Raw genomic sequence first — 18,515 nt, 5'->3', positions numbered from 1 at the left:
GGGTGCCAACAGAAGCTACTTACTGCTGGCTGCTGTTGGCCACCACATACTGCAAGAGCTGGGCCTTGGAGAAAACTGCCTGCACCATTGGAGCCTGATGTTGGAGAAAGTCATGCGAGTTGTAGGAGTCAGTCCAGCAAGCGGACTAGCACCAGGAAGCAAAATGCTTTCCCCCTGCAATATATGTCTGCACACTCTATTGACAAAGACTCTGTGTGTCAGTGGGCAAAGAAATTCTCTTTGAAGAACCTAGATTCATTTTCACAGAGCAGTTAAAATGGTGCATTTGGAGCTGAGAGGCAATAAATTAAAATTGCTAACCGGTACCAGAATATATAACACAGAAAGGATTAACAACACAAAGATTTTCCTCCAGTGTGTTTCGTGTTTTAAAACTTTGTTTAGAGGATTTTTTCACCTTGAAAAAGTTAAGTTTATAGACTGTCAGAATTATGTGTTTTTTTTTTCTTTATGATTTATGGAAAGCTTTAATGTTTGAAAAGGGTTTATCATACCTAAAGATTACAAAATTATTCTCCAAACTCCTTTCTCTGCATTTTAAGCTTAATTATAGTGATATTTGTTACATTACGCATATTAGATTTAATCCCAGCAAGCTACTTAAGCTTTAGGAGTTTCATTTTCCTCATCTGCAATAGTGAAATGATAATACTTCCCTAATAGGGTTGTTATGAGGATTAGATATATTTTATCTAAAACACTTTTTAGAGTACCTGGCACATATTAGAGGCCTAGTATATACTATTGATCATTGTTTTATAGCAATAGTTAACATCATTATTATTATCACTGACTTTATAATGTATGTATATAATTTTGCATGTACTATTTTTCACTCAAAATTACATGTTATTTTAAAAATGCTTCCTACGGGCACCTGGGTGGCTCAGTCAGTTAAGCGTTTGACTTTGGCTCAGGTCATGATCTCGCAGTTCCTAACTTCTAGCCCCGCATCAGGCTCTGTGCTGACAGCTCAGAGCCTGGAGCCTGCTTTGGATTCTGTGTCTCCCTCTCTCTCTGCCTGTCCCCTGCTCGTACTCTGTCTCTTTCAAAAATAAACATTAAAAAATTTTTTTTAAATAAATAAAAAATAAAAATGCTTCCTAAATGTAATTATGTTTCATTTAGTTTTTAAAATTAATTTTTTAAAAATATTTTGAACTTCCTAGATTATCTGATATATCTAAACTAATTTTGATAAAAAGATAGCTAAGGCAATATTATTTATTACAAAGATAATTCTGTTTTTTTTCAATATATGAAATTTATTGTCAAAATGGTTTCCATACAACACCCAGTGCTCATCCCAAAAGGTGCCCTCCTCAATACCCATCACCCACCCTCTCCTCCCTCCCACACCCCATCAACCCTCAGTTTGTTCTCAGTTTTTAAGAGTCTCTTATGCTTTGGCTCTCTCCCACTCTAACCTCTTTTTTGTTTTTTTTCCTTCCCCTCCCCCATGGGTTTCTGTTAAGTTTCTCAGGATCCACATAAGAGTGAAAACATATGGTATCTGTCTTTCTCTGTATGGCTTATTTCACTTAGCATCACACTCTCCAGTTCCATCCACGTTGCTACAAAGGGCCATATTTCATTCTTTCTCATTGCCACGTAGTACTCCATTGTGTATATAAACCACAATTTCTTTATCCATTCATCAGTTGATGGACATTTAGGCTCTTTCCATAATTTGGCTATTGTTGAGAGTGCTGCTATCAACATTGGGGTACAAGTGCCCCTATGCATCAGTACTCCTGTATCCCTTGGGTAAATTCCTAGCAGTGCTATTGCTGGGTCATAGGGTAGGTCTATTTTTAATTTTTTGAGGAACCTCCACACTGTTTTCCAGAGTGGCTGCACCAAGTTGCATTCCCACCAACAGTGCAAGAGGGTTCCCATTTCTCCACATCCTCGCCAGCATCTATAGTCTCCTGATTTGTTCATTTTGGCCACTCTGACTGGCGCGAGGTGATATCTGAGTGTGGTTTTGATTTGTATTTCCCTGATGAGGAGCGACGTTGAGCATCTTTCATGTGCCTGTTGGCCATCTGGATGTCTTCTTTAGAGAAGTGTCTATTCATGTTTTCTGCCCATTTCTTCACTGGGTTATTTGTTTTTCAGGTGTGGAGTTTGGTGAGCTCTTTATAGATTTTGGATACTAGCCCTTTGTCCGATTACAAAGATAATTTTGTAGTGATTTTTCATATCATCTTCCTGTTTTTGAGAGGAATCTCAAAACTAGAAGATAATATGTTACCCCAGAATCCAATTTGATTCCTGTTCTACCCTGTACACTCATAATGATTAAATAACATAATTATATAGTAACAATTTGAACATAAGCAATTCTCTGACACAATTTTGATATTTTGCTTTGAAATACATCATTAGCCACAGCATAAAATTGTGTATTAGATTACTTAGTGTGTTGTCTTTTGGATATGTCAGCTTGGCTAGGGTAATGTCCACAGTTATTTAAACACTAACCTGGGTATCTTTATAAAGGTATTTTGTAGATGTGATTTAAAAACTAATCTGGGTATCTTTATAAAGGTATTTTGTGGATGTGATTTAAGATGTGATTTTGTAGATGTGACTTTAAATAAAATAGATTATCAAAGACAACTGGGATGGGCCTGACACAGTCAGCTCAAGACCTTAAAAGCATAGCTGAGGCTTCCTTAAAAAAGAACAGATCCTGCCTGTGCACAGCAGCTTCAGCTCATTGTCCAGAGTTCTGGTCTGCCCTTCTTGATGGCCAGCCCTATTGATTTTGAACTTGTCTAGGTAGCCCCTACAATTGTGTAAGCCAATTCTTTGCAATAACTCTCTTAACATTAACTCCTAACGGTTCCCTCTCTCTAATCAGACCTTGACTGACACACCCAGAAAAAGACAGAGTGTTTTAATTCTTTAAAAATATCTACCTTCTCAAAAGAAAAGTCAACTGTGATCTGCTAAATAGAGAACTGGCACTTACAGTGGTAGGAAAGTAAACAATCTGTGCCTAGTGAAAGAGTATTTAGGGGCACCTGGGTGGTTCAGTTGGTTAAGTGTCCGACTTCAGCTCAGGTCATGATCTCACAGTCCGTGAGTTTGAGCCCCATGTTGGGCTCTGTGCTGACAGTTCAGAGCCTGGGGCCTGCTTCAGATTCTGTGTCTCCTTCTCTCTCTGCCCCTCCACTGCTCATGCTCTGTCTCTCCCTGTCTCAAAAATAAATAAAAACATTTTAAAAAATTAAAAAAATAAAAAAGATTATTTAGATAAGTAAAAACAATAAAACACTTTTAAAACACATTATGCACATATCCAAACTCATCAAACTGTATACACTAAAATATGTGCAGTTTGTTGTGCATCAGTTATACTTCGATAAAGTGGTTAAAAAAACTATTTTGTCTTCAAAGAGTAATATTAATGTCACAGCTCTGTTAACAGCTCTCCCTGTGTGCATCTGTCGGTATGTGTGAGTTGTCACCAAAGGGCAAATATAATTTTGTAGTTTTTTTTAATGTTTATTTATTTATTTTGAGAGAGAGAGAGAGAACACACAGGGGAGGAGCAGAGAGAGAGAGAGAGAAAGAGAGAGAATCCCAAGCACAGTCCATGCTGTCAGCACGGACACGAATGCAGGGCTTGATCCCATGAATCGCAAGATCAAGAGTCAGATACTTAACTGAGTGAGCCACCCAGACACTTTTTTTTTCAATATATGAAATTTATTGTCAAATTGGTTTCCATACAACACCCAGTGCTCATCCCAAAAGGTGCCCTCCTCTATACCCATCACCCACCCTCCCCTCCCTCCCACCCCCCATCACAGACACTCTTAATTTTGTTTTTAAAAGCATTTTATTTTTTTTTAATTTTTTTTTCAACGTTTATTTATTTTTGGGACAGAGAGAGACAGAGCATGAACGGGGGAGGGGCAGAGAGAGAGGGAGACACAGAATCGGAAACAGGCTCCAGGCTCCGAGCCATCAGCCCAGAGCCTGACACGGGGCTCGAACTCACGGACCGTGAGATCGTGACCTGGCTGAAGTCGGACGCTCAACCGACTGCGCCACCCAGGCGCCCCTTAATTTTGTTTTTTAAAAGCATATTTGGGGGCTCCTGGGTGGCTCAGTCAGTTAAGCGTCCATCTTTGGCTCAGGTCATGATCTTCTGGTTCATGATTTCAAGCCCCACATCAGGCTCTGTGCTGACAGCTCAGAGCCTGGAGCCTGCTTCAGATTCTGTGTCTCCCTCTCTCTCTCTGTCCCTCCCACACTCGTAATCTCTCTCCATGTCTCTCAAAACTGACTGAACATTAAAAAAAAAAAGCATATTTGGACTTCCAATTCTGGAAAAGTTAAAATGGATGGATTTCACTCTGTTATTCCTATTAAATATAGCGAAAACCCCTATATATAAAACAAATATACAAAGACCTTCCAAAATTTTGGGGAGAATGAGGTAAATTTTCTAGGGTCCCGAGGACTTGAATAAAAATATGGACGTGAGTTCCTTGGGTTTTAGGTTTTCTTTTTGCCTTCTATGTATCCCAAATTAGATGCTAGTGAAGTTCACAGCCCAGAAATGCCAACAAGCACACAGAAAATGTTCAACAGTGTGTGATTACAGTTACATAACATTCTTGAAATGACAAAGTTATACAGATGAAGAATTGATTAATGGTTGTCAGCGGTTAGGGGCAATATATGGGAATGGGACAATGAAGGGGTAGCACAAAGGAATTTCTTTGGGATGATGGAGCTGTTTATCTTGATTTTTAAGGTGATTACATGAATCTATATATTTGGAAAAATGCATAGGACCATACATACCCAAACACACACACACCACAAAGCAATGCATATAAAAACTGGTGAAACATAAATAAATCTGTAGTGTCATTAATTGCATTGCACCAATGTTAACTTCTTGGTTTTGATACTGTATTTTAATTATGTAACATATTACCACTGTGAACAGCTGGATGAAGGGTACACAGACCTTTGTATTATTTTTGCAACTTCCGGTGTGTCAATAACTATTTCAAAATAAAGATTTTTAAAAATAAAAACATATTGCTTGTGGAGTGCCTGGGTGGCTCAATCAGTTGAACATCTGACTCTTGATTTCTGCTCAGGTCATGATCCCAGGGTTGTGGGATTGAGCCCCACATTGGGTTCTGTGCTGAGCATGGAGCCAGCTTAAGATTCTCTCTCTCCTCTTCCCTCTGCCTCTCTCCCTTGCTTGTGCTCTGTATCTCTCTCTCTCTCTCTCTCCCAAAATGAAATTAAAAATTAAAAAAAAAAACATACTGTTTGTTCACATATTCAGGTCATAGCAATTCCCACTTGAACATCATTATATGTTCAAAAGAAAAGTGAAATATGATACATGTTTATAGTGTTAGGAAACAAGGTATCATAATATTTAGCAAACCAGTTTGTTAGATTCTAATACAATAATTTCTTTAGGTGTAAATATGGAATAAAAATAACTTGTAATTATTGTGAATGATAAATCATTCAAGATCTCAGTCACTTTGACCATATAGTGTGCCAGTAACTTGTTTAATTTGTGTGTACATTTCTATGAGTATTGGCGGGGTAGGGAGGGTGGTCTGTAGAGAAAGAAGGAAGAAAGAATTTTATTTTGGCTTTAATAATGTTCATAATTCATTGCTGTTACAAGGCAGAGAAAATACCATTCAACCTAAGTGACTATGGATGAATGAATAAAGAAAACATTGGTATATATTATATATAAACAGTGGGATATTATATAGCCATAAAAAGAAGGAAATCCTGCCACTTGTAACAACATGGCTAAACCTGGAGGACATCACACTAAGTGAAATAAGCCAGTCACAGAAAGATAAAAGTTGTTTGATTTCATTTATATGTAGAATCTAAAAAAATCAAACACAGAGAAGTAAAGAGTAGAATGTGGTTGCCAGGGACTACAGGAAAGGGGAAATGGTGGGGGGGGGGGGAAGGGGGTATGATGACTATAGTTAATAATACTGTGTGATATACTTGAAATTTTCTAAGAGGGTAAATCTTAAGTGTTCTTACCACACACACACATGCACAAGAAAATGATAATTATGTGAGTTGCAGGATATATTAACTAACTTAATTGTGGTGGCTGCTTTACAAAACATATGTATTTTATTTATTTATCTATCTATTTATTTAGTAAAAAGCATGAATCACATATACATTTTTTTAAATCTATAGAGTATTTTATTTAGAAAGAGGTGGTTTTTATTTTTTTATTTTTTTAAGTAAACTCTACCCCCAAGATGGTGCTCAAACTCACAACCCTGAGATCAAGAGTTGCATGCTGTACTGACTGAGCCAGCCAGTCAGGTTACATATGTATTTTAAATCATGACATTGTACACCTTAAATATATACAGTTTTAAACTGCCAATTATACCTCAATAAATCTAGAACAAAAGAAAGTACAATTTGTTGTTGGGGAGGAAGAATTTCTATACCCTTCAGGATCCTTCTAGCTACACTAAGAATCAAATTGGCATGATACAGATTAACAGGAGAAAATCAAATGTAATAGCATATGTACAGGAAACCCACACAGACATGGAAATTTCAAACAGTCAGGCAACATAATGCTGATATGAGCTAAAGAGAAGGGTAGGGGTCTGAGGATACGAAGGGTAGATAGACCATTAGCAAGAAGTTGAGGGGGGATGTTTGAAAAACAAAAGTTGCCCCTTTATGTGGATAAGTTTCTTAGGTAAAGAGGAATCTCTATTACTAGCTCTCTTCTTAATATAAGCAGGCAGTTGAAAGGGAGATAAAGAGTTTTTTCTGAATCTCAGTGGTTTGGATTGCTTTTAACTCAAAATAATGTTCATGCCAAAGTAGCCCATCTTGGGACTGCCTGCTGTTTGCCTCTACAAACCTCAGATCCTGGAAACCTGGTCAGGCTACCAAATACAATGGATTGATAAAAGAATCAAGATTAAAATCTTCTGACAGATTGGAATAATGGACTGAAACTAACAAGGCAAAAAACAGAAAAACGAAAACAAAATAAAATAACAACAACAACAACAACAAAAAAAAAACCCTACAAAAAACCAGACAAAATCCTGGGAAGATAATCTTTGCCTTCTGTGTTCCAGTCTTGGTGACTAGGCTGCCAGGGTTTGAATCCTAGTGCCACCAATAACTGACAATGACACTTAACCTCTCTGTGCATCAGTTTCCTCATTTATTAAGTGTGAATGATGATGATGAGGGTGATGTTTGATGACGATGTCTGCATTGGAGGATGATTGTGAAGATTAAGCCAAATAACAATGGAAAAACACTTATAACTAACTCTGGCACACAGTAACTCTCAATAAACATTCTGTGTTTTTGTTTTCACTGCATGAAACATTTTTGCTTAAAAGTATAGCCTTTAAAGTCACATACAGATAAAATTGAAAGAAATGAAGAAACTGTTACCAAACTCAGACTTGTCTGTGCATCATCCAATACACAGTAAGTGTATGTCTGAGACACTTGATTTGAAGCAAAGAAAGGTTATTATCAGAAGGGCAGCCCAATGAGAACACAGGGGATCATTTCCAAAGCTGTCTTTCCCTGTTGACCCTAGGGACAGCTTCTATATATTTGGGGAAGGAGATGAATATATGAGAGGAGGTTGAAGGGTTTCTTGAAACCTTGAGGTGGGGAGTTTGAAACAATCTGAAGGTATGCATTCTTGTGGACAACAAGACACTTGTTGGGAACCTGGTACAATCAGGTATATCAGATAAATTCAAGATAAGTGTTACCATCTGGCCCCCATTAGGTTTCTACTGTGGGTAGAGGGTGTAGGAGTGAAAAAGGCAAAGTTAATGATTGATCATGTATGAGGTTAGGAGGTTCATAAAACATAATTGAGTAGAGAACAAAACAGAACATGGAACTAAGCTGATAATACAACTAATACAACTATTGTGCTGCTTATGCTTTCAAAACAGATGCAGCATCCAAGCATCCGGACTGAAAACCATGAGGGACACTACCATTTCCATTTGAGCCAATCACCTGGTGCAACATGGGAAGTATAAACATTACAAGGGCTTTGGAGTAGGAGTGACCCAGAATCAAGTCCTGGATCTGATATTTATCAGATATGTGACTTTAAAAAAAAGTCATAAACCTCTCTAAGTCAAGCCTTGTTTCTTCATTTGTAATAGGGGGCAATAGCCATGACTGCATCTTAGAGCTGTTACATGGATTCAGAGACATTGTACAGACCTGGAGCAGAGCAATGGCTCAACAATACCGACTTTTATTACCATTATGTGACTGCTGTAAACTCTGTTCTTTATTTCCAGAATACAGACTAAGACTTGAAAGTCACAATATTCTGGGAAACTTTTCAAATTTTCTAATCTAGAGAAGAAATATTTCCATTAGTTTAGTACTAGTCTGTGAGCTATGCTAACCAATATTTCTGGAATAGAAAATCCTTTCTTCCTTCATTAACTTTCTTGGTTCCATTCCTGGGTCTATTCCTATTGTTACCTCCTGTATTCAGTTTCAGTTCTTGACAGCTTTGGCCTGAACAATGGCAAATTCTTTCTAAATCTTTTCCCCAACTACTATTAGTGAATCTAACTTTGGAGGGCAAGCTGGGGGTTGAGTGTGAGAATCAAAATTTTCAAAGGAGCAGGTTGACTGTTAGCAGATTATATCCATAAAGCCACCTCCATTCCTCCTACATCTGTCAAATTCTGTCCCTATAGCATCTTTCAGCAACTCAGTTTGTATATTGCATGTTGTTGGCAGGATGTGATAAAAGTCTCTTCTTACTGTTGAACCAAAGATTTTCTTCAAATGCTTTTGGGTATGTCTTTGTAGGCTAATAGCACATTTATTGACCACTCACTATTTGTCAGGCTTACAGTGTCACATTATAGCCTGATGAGAATAATTCTTCTGCACATTTTAGTCATGAGGAAACTGTAACTTGGAGACATAACACTACTAAAAGGGAAGAAGCTAAGATTTAGTGCCAGGTCTTTCAGCTCAGATCAGTAACTATTTCCTGTGTGTAAGGGAGGAAAAAATAATTTCCCCTCTATCCTTCTAGGTTTTTGGATGAGAATCCCCTGTAATAAAATACAGATTGACAGGAGAAAACAAACAGAAGTTTAATAACATGCACACCTCCTATATACATGGGAGAGACCCAGAAAAACAGAGTAACTCCTCAAATTACCAAAGTTAGCACCTTAAAAACTATTTCCAGCTAAAGACAAAGTAAGATGTTGGGGGAAAGTGGGGTTCAGGGCTGGGGGGAAGACCAGTTATATAGGAAGTTACCAGGAAAGCACAATAAACCAAGGTGTGGCTGATTTGCAGGTATGAGTCAAGGCTTTCTCCATTGATAAAGAGTTTCTAAAGATTTAGTCATCTTTTTCTTCCTCTTACACAAGGGAGACACCCTTACAAATGGAGATTTCTCATATAAATGTCAATGTATCCTTCAAAAGGGCAACTTTTCAGTTTTCAGACCTACTCCTGTGTCAGTTGTTTCTTAAAAGTAATCAGATCATGATAATCTTTATGTAAAAGAGGCATATTTTGGAGTGACATATTCTGTTCCTCTTCAGTCTAGTGGAGCTTGCACTGTATTAGGTTTCATAGAGATTGCAACACATGTATAAGATACAGCCATTGTCCTTTTCTTCCTGATGTTTTTAAATAAATTGGTGCATGACTAAATAACTTGAAATACCCAGCATACTTAGTTGCTATTGTGTGCGGCATTTTCTCATAACAACGGAGGGAGTACAGGGAAGAAAGAGTTCAGTTTATCAGGGATGACCTACCAAAAAGTTTGGAGTTTGGACAGGATGTGGAAGGTGGCAAAAATAACTTGGGCAAGTTTTTAAGCAGTCTTAAAGTGGAATAGGTAGAAGCAACTTGGCAACGGGCTTGGTGATAATAAATATTAGAGTCTGAGAAATGGGAAATAAATGTAATTAGGAATTATTGAGCCATTTCATTGCCATACTTGATTGGTAAGCACTAGGAGTTATTTCAAATTCTTGAGCAAAAGACTAAAAGGTTTATGGTATGTTTTCAGGATTAAAATGCTGGAGAAATAGGACAGAGGGGAACAGGATAGCACGGGCACTGGTGGAAGCTGTTATAATAAACTATGTTGGTGCTGGGGAGGAAGAAATCTTCTCTGCTCTTCAAGATCTCTCTAACTGGGCTAATAATCAAGTTGACATGAGACAGATTGACAGGAGAAAATAAAATTTAGTTTCATATGTATGGGGAATCCACAGACATAAAAATTCCAGAGATAGTGAGGCAATCTGAGGCTTGTACGATATCCTGAGCTAAAGAAAGGGGTAGAGGTCTGGGGAACAAAGGGGAAGAAGATCATTAGCAGGAAGGTGAGAGGAGGTACTTGGAAAACAAAGGTTTCCCTGTTATACAGATAAGTTTCTTAGGTAAAAAGGAATCTCTGTTAATAGCTCTTCTTGGGACAGGCTACACTTTCCAATGTAAATTTAGGCAGTTGAAGGGAAGAGGTAAAATTTTTTTCCTGAATCTGCTGGGTTTTGATTGCTTTTAAGTCAAAATTATCTTCATGACAAAGTGGCCCATCTTGGGGTAGCCTGACCTTGACTCCCATACTGTTTACCATAGTGAAGGCAAGGCAATAATACAACCTAGAGTCAGGATGGGGTGACCTGTGTGACTTCCTTTCTCACTAATCTCAGTAGTATTGTCATAGTTTAACAAACTGGACGTTCATTTTATTTTTAGCATATACTTATACTCACTAGGATTTTGAAGAATGGATCCATCATCTTTTGCATTAAAAACTGCAGCAATAAATTTCCTTCCAAGCAACGATTTCCTTCAAAGTTACTTTTTAAAGTACAGAAACAAACAAACAAATAAAAGTACAGACACTGGAAATATTTCTGTGCCTCTGTAACTTCAGATGAATCAAAATTGCTATAATTATTTATTTTGGGAAACAGAATCAAAGTTCTTAGACTAGACTAGTTCTCTACTTAACAACCTTCAACAGTACCATTCTGCTTTTTAAAATTAAAATCTGGTTTTCTAGTTCCCTTAAATCCTATCTATCCCCAGCCCCTTTATATGATAACCCACTTATATTCAAATCATGATTCCACTAACATTATAACTTTGCTTTTTCACCTCTAAGTCACAAGATGTAAGGTTGGTAAATATAGCATCATACATAACACAGAAAAGAGCTTGTTTACTTTCTTCCTTTCTCTTATAATCCAAGACTGTGGGTTTCTACTTTGACTTAAAATTCCTTCCATTTATACTTGGTGGGGTCTTACTCTTGTTCTCTGAGGTTTCCTGTAGCATCTGTCATTTTCTTCTGGCATGTACTGATGACTAATTACATTTCTGTTCTGCCATTTTTTCTTCCTGTAATCTGGCTGTGATGTGATCCTCCTGTCCCACCCATGATGAAGCCACCATCCATCTGGTCAGTTCATATCACCCCCAGGCATGGCTGGACAAGCCAGGAACACATAGGCCTATGCTCAAGACACAGGAATCCTTGCTTATCATTCAAAGGAACATGTAAGAATGCAACCCCACTAGCTTACAAGTAGTTAATCAGTAGTGCCCTAAAGATATAATCACCAAATGTACCTAATGAAATATCTAACATAAAGAGTAAAGATAGGGCCATCTGGGTGGCTCAGTCAGTTAAGCACTCAACTCTTGATTTCAGATTTGGTCATGATCTCACAGTTCATGAGTCTGAGCCCCAAGTCGGGCTCTGCACTGACAGAGTGAAGCCTGCTTGGTATTCTGTCTCTTTCTCTCTCTCCCTCCTTATCTTTCTGCACCTCCCCCACTCATGCACACACACACACACACACACACTCTTTCTCTCTCTCAAAAATAAATACATAAGCTAAAATAAAAAAGAATAAAGGTATTTTTCAGATTCCAAGTCTCCTGAGATGGAATAGACCTCTGGGAGACAAGAAAAGTGACACCAGAAATTAAGTAACATCTGCTAACATGACCTCATGGGCCTCCAATCAATGGTGCCCAACTTCTTAGGAGATCCATGCTCCAAATTTTGCCCTTAAAATCCCTCACTTGCAAGCCATTGGGGAGTTTGAGACTTTTGAACATTAGCTCCCTGTTCTCCAGGGTGGCACCACAAGTATAAATCAGAAAGATCTGATATCTTTCTTCACTGCAAACGTTCAGTGTCTGTTTTTTATTGATTACTGCACATCAGGAAGACAAACTTGTTTGGTTTGGTTACAAAGATCAGGGCTTTGATATTCCCTTCCATTTTGTTTCCCATGTAGATTCAACCCTTGCCATTAATATTACCCTAAGGGAGGGCAGATATAATTTATCTCCAGTTTGGCTTGACCTTTATACTGGCCACGGAGCAGAGCTGCTTATACTGTTGGGGCTTTCAGGAGTTTAAGTGAAGTGAGCTTTACTTTTCACTCCCCCTTTCTTGTTCCTTCATTGGATTCCTACAAGGATTAGAATGTTGGGACTGGGATAGTATATGTGATGCACATTGAGTTCTATTCAAATCTCCACTCCTTCTGACTCCGAACTATTGCTTAGTGCTTTAAAAGTTTATAAACCGGGGCGCCTGGGTGGCTCGGTCGGTTAAGCGTCCGACTTCGGCTCAGGTCATGATCTCACGGTCTGTGAGTTCGAGCCCCATGTCGGGCTCTGTGCTGACAGCTCGGAGCCTGGAGCCTGTTTCAGATTCTGTGTCTCCCTCTCTCTCTGCCCCTCCCCTGTTCATGCTCTGTCTTTCTCTGTCTCAAAAATAAATAAACGTTAAAAAAAAATTAAAAAAAAAAGTTTATAGACCATACCAGAATAAGCATGTTAACTGCTATTTTCAGATTATTTTTTCTACTTGCAGAATTGGTGTAATAACTTATTTGTTATTCTTCATAGTTACTCTTACTTATGAAGAGATACATGGATTGCCATCTCTTACACATGCACCTTCAGTCCATCAGATTTCCATTATTGGTGTTTTACACTGGAAAGGTAATAGAATATGCCACCCCCAAATATCTTTCCTTGGCATAAGGATTATTTTGAGCTGACTATTTTGAGAAACAGCAGACATAGGAGAAGTTCTGAAAACCAAGGACAAGTTACCTTTGGTAAGGGATATTTACATTTACAAAGGAAATTTCAGATTATAAGGGTGTTTTCTTCTCTGTACTAGGAAGAGAAGACTCTAAATCACAAGAGAATTTTATCAATGGAGAAGGCACCAACTTGGATCTGATAACAAATCTTACCCTGGTTTTCCTGCTTTTCTTGCTAATCCTCCATAACTGGACCCCAAACCCCACTTCACTCAGCATCTTCTTTTGTTTTTGGCTGGAAATATTTAAGGTGGTGCTTTGAGCCCTTTGGGAGAGTTATTCAATTTTCCTTGGTCTTCCCTATGTATACAGGAGGTATACATATTATTAAACTTCTGCTTGTTTTTCTCCTGTTTAGCTCTTATTTTTTTATTTTTTTCAATGTTTATTTTTGAGAGACAGAGAGAGATAGCATGAGCGGGAGAGGGCATTGAGAGAGAGAGAGAGGGAGACCCAGAATATGACGCAGGCTCCAGGCTCTGAGCTGTCAGCACAGAGCCCAATGCGGGCCTCGAACTCATGAGCCATGAGATCATGACCTGAGCCAAAGTAGGACGCTCAACTGACTGAGTCAACCAGGCGCCCCATAAGCTATCTTTTATTACAAGGGGGTATCAGCCAAGAACAAAAGGGTAGAAGGAAAATTATTTTTCCTCCTGTCCCTACAGTTTTATGCTTATTAAGGGTGTAAACAGCAATAAAAATTTGTTTATTTCCCTCAAGTTAAAAATAAAGGTAGAATATGATACAACTAAAGGAAATACTTTGTTCTATTTATAAATTTTTATTCAATATAAAACCAAATGCATTTTTCCATTCTTCTTTCAATTAATTTTATTAAAAATATTGAACTATCTTAATATCTTTAATTTTACTTAAAAAGAGTATTTAATTTTGTTTCACCTTTACCTATAACCTGAACATTTTGAGTATTTCAATCGAATAGAAACTAGGGGACTAAAGCAGGCTGCCCCAAGATGGGCCACTTTGGCCTAAAGATTATTCTGATCTGAAGGCAATGAAGACTCTACCAGCACAGGACAAACTTTTGATCCTCCATTAACCACATAAAAGAATCTAAACTGGGGGTCTTATGTCATAAGAGCAAAAATGAACCATTGGGACTTCATCAAGATAAAAAGCTTCTGCACAGCAAAGGAAACAATCAATAAAACAAAAAGGCAGCCTACGGAATGAGAGAAGGCATTTGCAAATGACATATCAGATAAAGGGTTAGTACCCAAAATCTCCAAAGGACTTATCAAATTCAACAACCAAAAGACCAAATAATCCAGGTAAGAAATGGGCAGATGACATGAATAGACACTTTTGCAAAGATGACATCCAGATGGCTAACAGATACATGAAAAAAATGCTCAACATCACTCATAATCAGGGAAATACAAATCAAAACCACGATGAGATACCACCTCACACATCTCAGAATGGCTAAAATTAACAATAAATGAAACAGCAGGTGTTGGTGAAGATGCAGAGAAAGGGGAATCCTCTTGCACTGTTGATGGGAATGCAAACTGGTACAGCCACTCTGGAGAACAGTATGGAGGTTCCTCAAAAAGTTAAGAATAGAACTACCCTATGATCCAGCAATGGTCCTACCAGGTATTTACCCAAAGAGTACAAAAGTACAGATTCAAACGGTACATGCACCCTAATGTGTATAGCAGCATTATCAACAATAGCCAAACTATGGAGAGAGCCCAAATGTCCATCGACTGATGAAAGGATAAAGAAAATGTAGTATACATATACAATGGAATATTACTCAGCCATAACAAAACAATGTGTATGGAGCTAGAGTGCATTATGCTAAGAGAAATAAAAGAAAGACAAATTCCATGTTGTTTCACTCATATGTGGAATTTAGGAAACAAAACAGATGAACATATGGATGGAGGAAAAAAGAGAGGGAAACAAACCATTAAGAGACTCTTAAAGATAGAGAACAAACTGAGGGTTGATGGAAGGAGGTGAGTTGGGGGTTGGCTGGATGGGTGATGGATATTAAGGAGGGCACTTGTTATGATGAGCACTGGGTGTTGTATGTAAGTAATGAATCACTGAATTCCACTTCTGAAACTAATATCGCACTGTATGTTAACTAACTAGAATGTAAATGAAAATTTGAAAAGAAAAGACATTGGGGGTCTTTCCCAGAATAACTTTTATTGGCAGAGATAAATTTTATCTGAATGATCCATCTGTATGGCAGGGCAAACATCTAATTACCAAACATCTGCTCTTTTTATTGCCCCATGAGTGCATTCCTTTCCTCTGAAGTCCCAGACCCCTACCCCTCCTCCTTATTTCTGGACAACATATACCCCATTTTCCCTGACTATCTGCAGGGATTCCCTGTACATATGTATGCTATTAAATTTGATTTTCTCCTGTTAATCTCCCTTATGTCAATTTGATTCTTAGTCCAGCTAGAAGGACCTTTAGAAGATAGGAATTCTTGCTCCCCAACAAAACCACTACATAAAATACTTTAATAAAAGTGTTTCAGAATCTCAGCAGACTACTTAAAATCCATTGTTTAAATGCTTGGATTCTACTTAAAGATGGATGTCATTTTAATGAAACTTGGAGGACTTATTCATGCCCTGAATATGTATTATCTATTTGCATTGTTGTTTCCCCATGTAATAAAACAGTAATTTTAAACACTGGATCATGTCAATCATTAGGTATCCAAATAATATTTATTGTAATACTTGAGTAATATGTGACATATACAGTGGGGTTGACTTACAAATAAGAGCTCAACATGAGAATATTTGACTAAGTCCCAAACCCCTACCCCTACCCCTCTCCTTAGCTCATATAAGCATCATGGTTCCTCACTGTCTTTGGAATTTCCATGTCTATGGAGATTCCCCATATAAACGCTATTAAATCTTATTTTCTCCTGTTAATCTGTCTCATGCCAATTTGATTCTTGGTCCAGCTAGAAGGATCTTAAAGGTCAGAAGAAATTCTTCCTCTCCAACACTGCAGTAGACAGTCATCTCACCTGCTAGATTGTTCTGATTTGCAAATCAAGATAAAAATGGATTAATTAGCATGGAAGACATGGAGCTGTACCTCCTAGTGCCCCTTCAGGTTAGGACACACTGTCCGACCATGTGAAGTGTAGTCAAGTGACTGCTTCCATTTGTCAACTCCTATAGTGTCTGTCTCAGCAACCTGACCGTAGATGGCACCCCACGAGGGAAACCTGCATCCTCTGACTAATTAAGTCAGGGTTAGAGGCTCAGAAATTCTAGATTGATGCCAAAAATTCTGAAGGGCAATTCAGAACTCCTTGTCATGCTGGCCAAGGCCTCATGGGGCCTGTATAGCTCTTTTATTTTGTTCTTACACTGTCCAACTCTGCTTCTTCTCCATCCCTTACACAGAAATTGATCCCTAGTAAATCTCTTATACTTCAGACCATCTGCTTGTAACAAACTCAATTTGTGACAATTAAGGATTGAATATTATACTTTTGGGGTCCCTACTGATATTTACAAAGTTATATTTCCTAATTGTTCAAATTTATCTTGAATGATATCAGACTCTTTCTGTCTATCTATCTATCTTTGATCCATGTATGTAGTCAAAAATTTTAAGTATCTTTTAGGTGTAGGTCTTTTGTGTAGGTCTTTTACTTTAAGGAGCTTCCAGCCAGATGAACAGATAAAATATTGATGTACAAGGTGCCTTGGTAGCTCAGTCAGTTAAACATCCAACTCTTGGTTTCTGCTCTGGTCATGATCTCACTGTTCATGGGGAACCGAGCCCCACATTGGGTCCACTCCGGACCCTGCTTGGGATTCTTTCTCCCTGGCCCTCCCCCACTCATTCACGTGCACTCTCTCTTTCTCTCTCTCTTTCTCAAAATAAATAAATAAACTTAAAAAAAATAGAAACTTATGTGCAAGTTGACTATAAAAGGGAAAATGGCAGTAGTAGGACAATCTGTAAATAAATAAACCAGAATGATGGAAAAACCAAATTGATACTGTAAAGAGATTTAGAACTACAGTGGTTGTGGTTAACCTCAGGGTTTATCATATTTTAAGGGATTTATCTTCTAATATTTAAGTTTTGCAGCAAATGTTAGCTCCATGATCTTAAAAACATGTCCCCTGTAACCGTGAGAATCAGTCTCCAACTGCATCTTGGAGCCAGCACATGGTTGTTTGTAGATACTGAATCTGACCTTTTCAGGTGCTTTGCTGGACATCTTGCTTTCTCACTACTGGATATGTCTATAGAAATAAGTATCAATGAAAGGAAGTTGAATTCATTTCTCCCCTACTAAAATGCAAAAGATAGTTCAGAATTCTACTTTAATGCTTGCAATGATATTTGTCATTATTCTATTCTAAATGGTCTTTATCTGTCTTCCACAAACTCGTGGAAGCCCACTGTGCTCTATTTTAGATTTTTTTTAAGCTAAGGAGAGATGGTTCCATGTTTTTCAAGATCTGCAAGAGTTTTTACCCTCAAACGATTTCCTAGACCTTTTACATTAGAGTCACTTCGTTTTATTCTCTGTTGTTTAAGAAAACATGACCAAATGTTACTCTTAATTCATCAACACCTGAAAATAAACTTTCATTTTATTAATTATTGGAGCAGGCACTGACATTTATAAGATCATATTTAAAAACATGTATTTGGAAAATTATTGTTTTGCTGGTTGTGCATAAGGATAGACAGTGCCTCAACTGCTTCTTTTGTTTTTTTAATTTTTTAAAATGTTTGTTTATTTTTGAGAGACAGAGCACAGGCAGAGGAGGAACAGACAGAGAGGGAGACACAGAATCTGAACCAGGCTCCAGGCTCTGAGGTGTCAGCACAGAGCCCTACACGGGGCCTGAAGCCAGGAACCGTGAGATCATAACCTGAGCGGATGTCAGATGCTTAACCGACTGAGCCACCCGGGTGCCCCTCAACTGCTTCTTATGTTTCTTCAGTCCCTTCTCTGTCCTTCCTCAGCCTAGAGTTAGAGATCCATATTTATAAATTATGGAAACCTGTCAGTAATTTTACCATTACAAGTTTGTTATTGATATTGACCAGAGATGTTTTACAGACATTTTAATTGATATCTTATGTAAAATGTTCAAAACAATGTAATACAAATAAAGTATGTCTATTTTGCTATAATTGGACTTAAAACAATGGGAATATTCTGAAAGAGATCATGTAACTTTGAAGTATTAAATAGGCTAACACTGCCTTATGCTGTACTTGGCACATCATAGTTCCTGGCTAATTTACTTTTTCCCTTGCCTT

The sequence above is a fragment of the Leopardus geoffroyi genome, chromosome X (genome assembly GCF_018350155.1).
Source record: "Leopardus geoffroyi isolate Oge1 chromosome X, O.geoffroyi_Oge1_pat1.0, whole genome shotgun sequence".
In the NCBI taxonomy this organism is placed as follows: Eukaryota; Metazoa; Chordata; class Mammalia; order Carnivora; family Felidae; genus Leopardus; species Leopardus geoffroyi.
This window is presented reverse-complemented; position numbering follows the sequence as displayed.